Source organism: Octopus sinensis, linkage group LG6, assembly GCF_006345805.1.
Source record: "Octopus sinensis linkage group LG6, ASM634580v1, whole genome shotgun sequence".
In the NCBI taxonomy this organism is placed as follows: domain Eukaryota; kingdom Metazoa; phylum Mollusca; class Cephalopoda; order Octopoda; family Octopodidae; genus Octopus; species Octopus sinensis.
The window spans coordinates 44,878,028-44,888,027 of record NC_043002.1 but is presented as its reverse complement, the minus strand read 5'-3'; positions in this window follow the sequence as shown (position 1 = coordinate 44,888,027).

Genomic DNA, 10,000 nt, shown 5'->3' with positions numbered 1-10,000 from the left:
ACAATATACTTCTTTCTTTCGATGTGCTTCAAAAGGATAACAATAATAAGAATGAAATGGCCGTAACCTTTCACTGCACATAAACGTAGATAAGATAAAGGTATTCGCGATGATATTGTGTTTAGTAACGAGTACGAACTGTATTAAATGACTCGAAGTGTATGTTATTGAGAGTATTTAGGCAATAATTTTTCATTGCTTTAATAAATGCAAATTCTTTTACCATAATTGCATTTCATCTTATAGTTCTAATTTACATTTCCCACTGTCGGCGTTCGAGCTCCCTTTATGTTGCATGTCTTGCCAGCGTTCTTTCTACATGCATGCCGTATGTGAACTTATGCACTATAGGAATATATGATACGATGATATCAAATCAATGTAAAACATAATTCTTAAAGATGGCGTGTTCGCACTAGTATATATATATAAAATAGAAAAAGAGGAATTCAAACATCGGTTTGATTAAGGGTATGTACGTGTGAAGATGTTTATTGGCATTACGATCACAGCTAAACGCATTGTGAAAACGATGGAACTGACTTTTTCTGTGGGGTTGAACTCTGCAAAAAAGCCAAGAATAAGATTTTTATGGAAAAATAACATGGATATACACGGATACAGACACAAGCATACACACATGTATATGTAGTATACATTGCATATATTTATGCATATATATGTATGTACTTAAATATATATGCACTTTGCCAACCCGATGCTAACCAAAACCGTTCGTTGTGACCTCCATAAATTTAGATACAATGAGTGCGGTGCAGCTGCTAAATATCTTCTCTCCCTTTGTCAACGTTGAGAAGCGGAAAAATTGGTGTCTAGACTATCAGAAGTGGTAAATGGCTCAGTGGAATATTGTCATCTCTGATGAATATGCATTGACTCATTTTTCCACTTCGGCGTGAATTTGTCTTGAGAGACACCAAAGAAGCATTCTACCCTATCTGCTTGGCTTCTACATTGAATCGAGAAACTCGTTCTGAGTTGAAAATAGTCAGCCTTGTTACGGAATTCTCTGGGCGTTTTAGTTCTTGTACAATGGTATATCTGAGTATTTTATCTGAGCATGACCAGCCTAGGGTATATACAGTATTCTCTGATAGTAGCGCAGTCTACCAGGATGGGAATGCTCCAATGCAAAAGACAAATATTATTAAAAGTTCGTGCAAAAAACACAAAGGTGAAGTAAACTACATGGATTGCCCCTTAAACTTACCGGGTCCCAGTTGAATTTAGCATTATTGGTGCATTTCGGAGCAGTAGGTGAGGAGTCATTCCTCTACGCCATTACCACCGAAAGAGCTAAAACAGGTTTCACTTGAAGAATGGTTCAAACTTCCCTTAACAACCGATCAAAACCGATATAAGTAAATTTTCCAATGTCTGAAATGTTTGATGGATGCCAAAGTTTGACCAAGTAATAAAGCATCCATTCGACAAGATTTTTTCATTATTTTGTCCGCATTCTGTATATATATATATATATATATAATATATATATATATATATATATATATATATATATATATATATATATATATATATATATCAATTAAAAAAATCTTTTATCAATTCAATAATGAAAAAATTAAAATATACCATTTAGAAAAATTACATCTTATATAAGATAAAACATATACTGATGATTAAGTAATGTGAAAAATAATAAATAAAGCGTATATATTTGGTAGAATAACTACACGTGTTTCGTGGCTATATTTAAGAAATGATAATAGTAAAATCACTTCAATATAACTATCGTCAGTCTTCAGGCTAAAGATAAAATCAATAAAATAATTAATTAGATAAATTGATAAATATAATATTGTAAAAAAAACAAATATTTTAACAAATATATTCTTGTTTAAATAAAAAAGATAGAATAAAAAATAAGATACAATTAATTAAAATATTTAAAACAAATATATATATATATAAAATACAAAATATACATTAAGTGAAAACTACGTACTATAATTTAATCTATATACATTAAATTAAATTATTAATAAATTTATTTATTTAATAAACATTTAAATAAAATCTTATACTCAATTAAGTTATTTATATTAAAAAACTTAATATTAAATAATATACATAATGCTATAAATATTAGAATTAAAAATAGGAAATGGTTCAAATATATACACATCTATTATATAAACTAACTATATTATTAATATACATGTAGTATCTATAGATTTAATATTTTACTCAATTCTATAATTGACCAAAATATCAATTGATATTAAACTTATTTACTTAAATGTAATACTACGTAATAAATAGACCACCTAACTATTAAATAATATATTGTCTTACAAAACTATTTCTCAAATTAAATTATATATAATACATTAAATCACATTATAAAAATAATAATAAACATAATAAATAAATAGATATACATATCATAACTAATAATTATCAAGAAATTATATATAAATTAATATTTTATAACAACAGTAATAATAATAATCAAACATAATACAATTCAAAAGTTAAATAATATGATTAAATAGAAAACGTTACCTAGCTTGTCCATGATATATGTATATATATATATATATATATATATAATAAAATATAAGCAACAAGAATGGATCCGGTAATTTAGTACAATTGTTTCATACTATAACATTTTATTAAAAGATGTAAATATTACAGCAGATATAATATGTCGAGTAATCTTCAGCTAATTTTATATAGGTTTTCCAATAATATAAATTTCTCAAATCAATTAGTAACATCTTAGAGAAGGTAAATATACAGATAAAGATGTAGATATGAATTTCAGGAACATGAGGTAGTATAGTTAGGATGCCAACCAGACCAAAATTAAGTTCACAGCTAACTGTTGTAAGAAAAATTTCCTTAGTTATAAGAACGGTGGTAAGGGCAGGTTAAGGAATCAAGTTAGTTGAAGAAAAGAAGGGGAAAATTTAGGAGATGTAAAAGACAGATTGACACTAGAACAAACGGTCAATCTATTCATGTGGTGACAGAAGATTTAGGTCAGTGTGGAAGGAACACTAAATTCTTAGGAGACTGTGAAGCTGACCAGACCTTACTTTCAACTGAAAGCCATCAGAATGTTTGGTAGGAATTTAGGGAAGGGGATATAAAGGAAAGCTGTAAAAGTGGTTTAAGTTAGTTGCAGAGAAAATACATTAAGGAAATCAAGGTTATCACTAGAACAGAAAGATATTTATTTTTATTTTTATATGGTGAGAAAAAATCTAGGTCAATGTCCAGAGGTCCATTAAATTATTTTGCAATGGGTAGGGGAACAACACCTCATCTAATTTATAGTAGATATCGAATTTTATAACTTAGGGAATAGTATTAAATGTTAAAATTAGAATAGAATTGGGAAAATGTGCAATTACATGATTAAAGTAAGGTTAATTTAGTTGACTATAAAAGTAAATTACAGGTTGGTATATTATATCTCATATTATTATATTAAAAAGATACAGTTAGAAAAAGTAGGAAAACCTTAAAATTTCTATTTAAAATATTTGAAAGTTCTAATTGTTGAAAGCATGCAAGACAAACCGAACTCTAGACGATTATTTAGCAGATTTTTATTACTTCCATACTTTAAAATTTCGTAGGTTTCCATAGAACAGAGTTGGCAGCCTACGCTATTATTTCTATAAGGTTTTGCCCTCCTAACTATATCTCATTTTAGGTTGTATTCTATATTATTAGTTTTAAGTTGCCAAATTTTGCTAGATAACTTAAAACTAATAATATTGAATACAACCTAAAATGGGATATAGTTAGGAGGGCAAAACCTTATAGAAATAATAGAGTAGGCAGCCAACTCTGTTCTATGGAAACCTACGAAATTTAGTGTTCCTTCCACACTGACCTAAATCTTCTGTCACCACATAAATTGGTTGACCCTTTGTTCTAGTGACAATCTGTTTGTCTTTTACATCTCCTAAATTTTCCTCTTCTTTTCTTCAACTAACTTGATTCCTTAACCTGCCCTTACCACCATTCTTATAACTAAGGAAATTTTTCTTACAACAGTTAGTTGTGAACTTAATTTTGGTCTGGTTGGCATCCTAACTATACTACCTCATGTTCCTGAAATTCATATCTACATCTTTATCTGTATATTTACCTTCTCTAAGATGTTACTAATTGATTTGAGAAATTTATATTATTGGAAAACCTATATAAAATTAGCTGAAGATTACTCAACATATTATATCTGCTGTAATATTTACAGCTTTTAATAAAATGTTATAGTATGAAACAATTGTACTAAATTACCGGATCCATTCTTGTTGCTTATTTTTGATTATAATCACCCCGCATATTTTTATGGGTAATACCATATAAAAAAATCTGGTGCATCTAAATTAAGTACCATATTCATTTGAATCTAAATTGTTTGCTGAATCGCTAATTCATGTCTTCGACTCCCGACCTGGTGGTGCGTTGATCTCTTGAGCAAAAGACTTAATTTTACGCTGCTCCAGCAATACTACACTCTACACCAGAATAAAACAAGGATAACCGAACACCGGTCCTTGTTGACAGAATTTAAAAATTTATTTATAAGTACGACTGAATAAAATAACGCTGCGAACAATGACAAAACAATAATAAAGATTATTAATTACTGCATAACATACCACCACCTAGGGCAGTACAATACAAGTTTGTAAAAATCGTTTCCTACACTCCAGGAATAGAAAATTAGAACGTAGTTTTGTGAAACTGACGTGTTGTGTGTGGTATAGATTGTAATTTAGATGCATTATTTGCTACAGACACTGCAAGATTTTTCCCTTAATAGTACGAGGGGAGAAAAATATTTTGCAAATTTGCAATTATAACTTCACTAAGAAAGAATTATGGCAAAAAACAACGAAAACAACAACAGAATTTCATCTTTTATCATAAGCGTCAATATCTTAGTTAAGGTACAAAGCTAAAGGTTATTCGTACTGAAAATAGACTACAAGTTTGTTTGAATTGTTCTTCATAATATAATGTTTGAAAAAGTATATAAAATGTCAAGACGTACTTTTAAGTTACTTTTAAATGGAAGTCTATAAGAAGTTTCTTTCGTCTTTTAAATCAAGCAATAACATAACTAATCATTCTTAATGTTCTGAATGTTCTGGCAGAGTCAAATGTGAATATTCAATCACTGCTGTTATCCGCTATCGCGGATGATCTCCCTTGAGGCGATGTTCTTAATACACATAACGTTCTCAGTATACACGAAGCACCAGTTGTTTGCCTCTGCAGTTGAAGCTATCCCTGACCAATGGACCCCCAAAAGTCACGAGATCTTGTTTATCGGAATGAAGAAACAAACTATTTGCTGATGCGTGCAGATGTTTGCCAAACAAATATCAATTCATGAGGTTACGCAGAACAGCAGGAATCAAAACAATAACGCAGCTAATCATTCTTAATACGTTCTGTCACGTTACAATGTGAACATCAGATCATTGATGTTATTCGCTATCGGGAAATACCTCATCCCTTAAAGCGATGTAAAGTTTTGCGTAAATAGATTGAAGTTGGAATATGGTTTGATAGTTTTAATCTTGTTTGTTTCTTTTCTGCTAGATCTGAAAATATAGTAGACTTGATACATCAGCAAAAAACCAAAGATTTTTGATGGGCCGTTGGGTGAAATTTTGAAAAATTAAAAGAATTATGTGCATTCTGTCTACCGCTGATGGGTTCTCTTTGTCGGTGTATCATCCTTAACCTAACATGTATGTATGTATGTATGTATGTATGTATGTATGTATGTATGTATGTATGTATGTATGTATGTATGTATGTATGTATGTCAGGTCGCTCTTGAGTGCTACTGGTAACATGTAATCCAGTACAATCTGTTACATGTTCGGGTCCTCGGTGACTAAACTGGCAACCCCACCAGCCTTGCTTGGTGAGGAGGGTGTTGTTGGACACCCTGCGGGATGAAAGATAAGACTTGTCAAAGGGCGGATGAACTCCTGAACAGTCAACGGCCATCCAACAAAATGTCTGTAAATATGTATATTTCTTTTTTATGTGTATATATAAGTATAATTTTACTTTATATATATATACATATATATATATATATATATATATAATATATATATATATATATATATTATATATATATATTATATATATATATATTATTTTATATCTTTTAATTGCATATCTTCTACTTTTCTTTATAAAAAACATATCCAAGTTAATTTTTTCCGTTCTAATGTACTTGGATATGGTTTCTTATATGATTTTATATAGTCCTAATTCAGCCATGAAATGCCCGTAGTCAATGTACAAGTACTTAATTTGAAACATTATATTATTGTATTAATTTTTATTGTTCAATTTATGCTATTTTATTTTAGATTAATATTTTTTACGAATGTTTCTTTGTATGGTATTCGCTGTGTTTATAAGTATTAGCTCTTATATATTATATGATTATAATAACCTTACTGTTCAATATTATTAAAATTTTAGATTAGTATTTTGTATGGTATATGTCTCACAGCATGGTTTTGGACTGAGTTTTTCATTGACTGAGTTGTGGAATGGTGGTTCGTCTCTAAATTAGTTATATAGGTGTATTCATATATAAATTGACACAGACTGATATATATGTGATAGGAATAGAATTCAGGATATATTTATTTAAATGAAATATAATATATATATATATATATTATATATAATATATATATATATATATTATATATATATCGCTAAGAAACAATTGTATTACTGGAAACAGGTTACATTCGTAGGGACATAACACAGACAGAACTGTCATCAGACTGATTTTAAAGTAATAAAATTTGAATTCGCCCAGGTTTTTTAGACTCATGACAACACATCCATAAGCGAAATGTTTCAGATAAGTTTAAACTTCTACGAATTCGAATTTCTTAAATATAACACTGATTGTATCAACTAATGCAGGTTAACCTATTTATGCATTACACAGTTTTCGAATTAGTGTACCGATTATATGGTATTTATGTTATTCAATTGGGTTTCTGTTCTAAGATGTATTTTTTATTTAAACGAAAAATATTCACATGAATAGCTTTCAATACAGCTAAATATTTATTTGCTGACCTGTGCAGTAAGTATTTTAGCATATATAGATGTTAATTCTATGAAATTTCAACAGGATTTTGACAGCTTGATGCTTATGGCCTTATTGCGATTATTCATGTATCTTCTATTTACATTCCGGCGACGACGTCCTCTGTTATTTCCTTTCGAATCAAATCATTTTCAAAAAGAGCAATTATCTCCAGATAAAGTATGTATATTATATAATTTATGTGTGTGTATATTATTTTAATGAGTGTATACATAAATACATGCATATATATATATATATATATATATATATATATATATATATATATATATGTTAATAAAATATATGCATATATATAAACATATATGTACGTACCTACCTCTACATGTACATATACACGCATATATGTGTACAGGACACCAAAATGACGTCGAACACATAGAGAGACGAAAAACATAGACACAAACCAAGGAACAAGACACGCAAAAAAAAGGAGATACAGGACAATAAGCACAACGAAAAATCCCCTTCTTCAGTCGCTAAAGTTTCATCTACTAAACGTTTCGAAGGATAAAAGCGAGACGTATACTTCGAATGAAAAATTCCTTCCTGCGAAAAGCAAATCAATTAAAATTCTGAGATCTTGTCGCAGAGGGGTAAAAAAAAAGCAAGACGGTAAAGACAGTACAAACATATAAACAGTAAAAAATATATATATATAAACAGTGGAAAAATAAATATATAACAGTGAGAGACAGGACAAGGAGAACAAGATAAGAAGGGCTGTTAACGCCAGACGAAAAAAGTATTGCAAACGCTGGATTATAGTGGACGACGAGAGAGGGAGATGTCGACCAGTAGCCTTAGAAGGCGGGCGAGAAAGGACAGAATAGCAGTTACGACGGAAGTACGTCGCAGATGGACGACGGGAATGGGAGAGGAGGAGCAAGAGGAAGAGAGAGAAGAAGGGGAATGGTGCGAGGAGACCATGAAGAACAGTGAGGGGGAGAGAGAGAGGAAGAGACAAGTTAAGTGAGGGAAAAAAGACGAAAAAGGGAATGGGAGAGAAAGAAAGAAAGATGCAGAGTCGCGTGAGAGTTAATATCAAGGCGAACTTGATAAACAGAACAATCTTACTTAATAGGGTGCGTGCGTTTAGTCGTATAATATGTTAATAAAATATATGCATATATATAAACATATATGTACGTACCTACCTCTACATGTACATATACACGCATATATGTGTACAGGACACCAAAAAGACGTTGAACACATAGAGAGACGAAAAACATAGACACAAACCAAGGAACAAGACATTGATAAAAAATGGTAAGACAACAAACGAAAAAAGAGATCCCGATATTATGTAAATAGAGGAATTTATCAGTAAATGTAATATGTGACAATTATTCGGTAGCCATGATAAAACTCCGAGTTTCGGATGCCGAGGTGGAAATCCACGCCGCCATCTCTTCAGTCATCTGGCCATCGGAAAAATGTAATGAAAAACGACCGTTATACAAAGGGAAATTACTGTATGATTGACCGTTATTAAGACAAAAGAGCTATTCAAATGACTGCCAAGTAAGAGGATAAAAAAGTTCATAGTATTCGCACAAGCGCGCCTGTTAATGCCTACACATGTGCACCCGCACACCTACGTTCATGCGCCTAAAAATATACATTCATTCCCCCCTCACTTAAAAACGTACACATCCTCACTCTCATCCTTCGCAAAATGTATATGTATATACATACAAACCTGCTAATACTTACGCGAATACTATGAACTTTTTTACCCCCTTACTTAGCAGTCATTCGAATAGCTCTTTTGTCTTAATAACGGTTAATCATACAGTAATTTCCCTTTGTATAACGGTAATTTTTCATAGCATTTTTCCGATGGCCAGATAACTGAAGAGATGGCGGCGTGGATTTCCACCTCGGCATCCGAAACTCGGAGTTTTATCATGGTTACCGAATAATTGTCACATATTACTTTTACAGATACGCACACACACACACACACACATACACACACACACATACACACACACACACATATTTGTGTGTGTCTGTGCGTGTGCGTGTGTCTCTGTGTCTGTGCGTCTGTATATGTTTGTGTGTGTGTGTGTGTGTGTGTATGTGAGTGCATAAAATAGTTACTTGCATGCTATGTTGTTTCGTCACTGCTCTAAATGCAGGTTATATGACACTGTTGTGGATTCCTAACTGCAAGTTTATCCTTACACACACAGACACACACGCACGCACGCACGTACACACACACACACACACCACACATACACACACACACATACACACACACACACATATTTGTGTGTGTCTGTGCGTGTGCGTGTGTCTCTGTGTCTGTGCGTCTGTATATGTTTGTGTGTGTGTGTGTGTGTGTGTATGTGAGTGCATAAAATAGTTACTTGCATGCTATGTTGTTTCGTCACTGCTCTAAATGCAGGTTATATGACACTGTTGTGGATTCCTAACTGCAAGTTTATCCTTACACACACAGACACACACGCACGCACGCACGTACACACACACACACACACACACACATGTATACACATACACACACGTATGCGTGTATTAGCCAACTATGTATCATACTTAATTAACATGATAGGAAAGGAAATTTACAGCGGGATTCATCCGCAGTTAACATCTCTTATGGATGTGCTCTGTTTAAAATCACAATATGTATCGGATGGAGACGATAAATGACGTCGAAACAGTTGTTATCGAGAACGCCAGATGCATTACCGCTCTCTAGGTTTTGTCAATAGCGTGTACTCGCAGCTAACTACATACTTAGACAAGATTTTATCGCCGTTCATACGAGCGTATAGGAAAACAGAGATATGCATT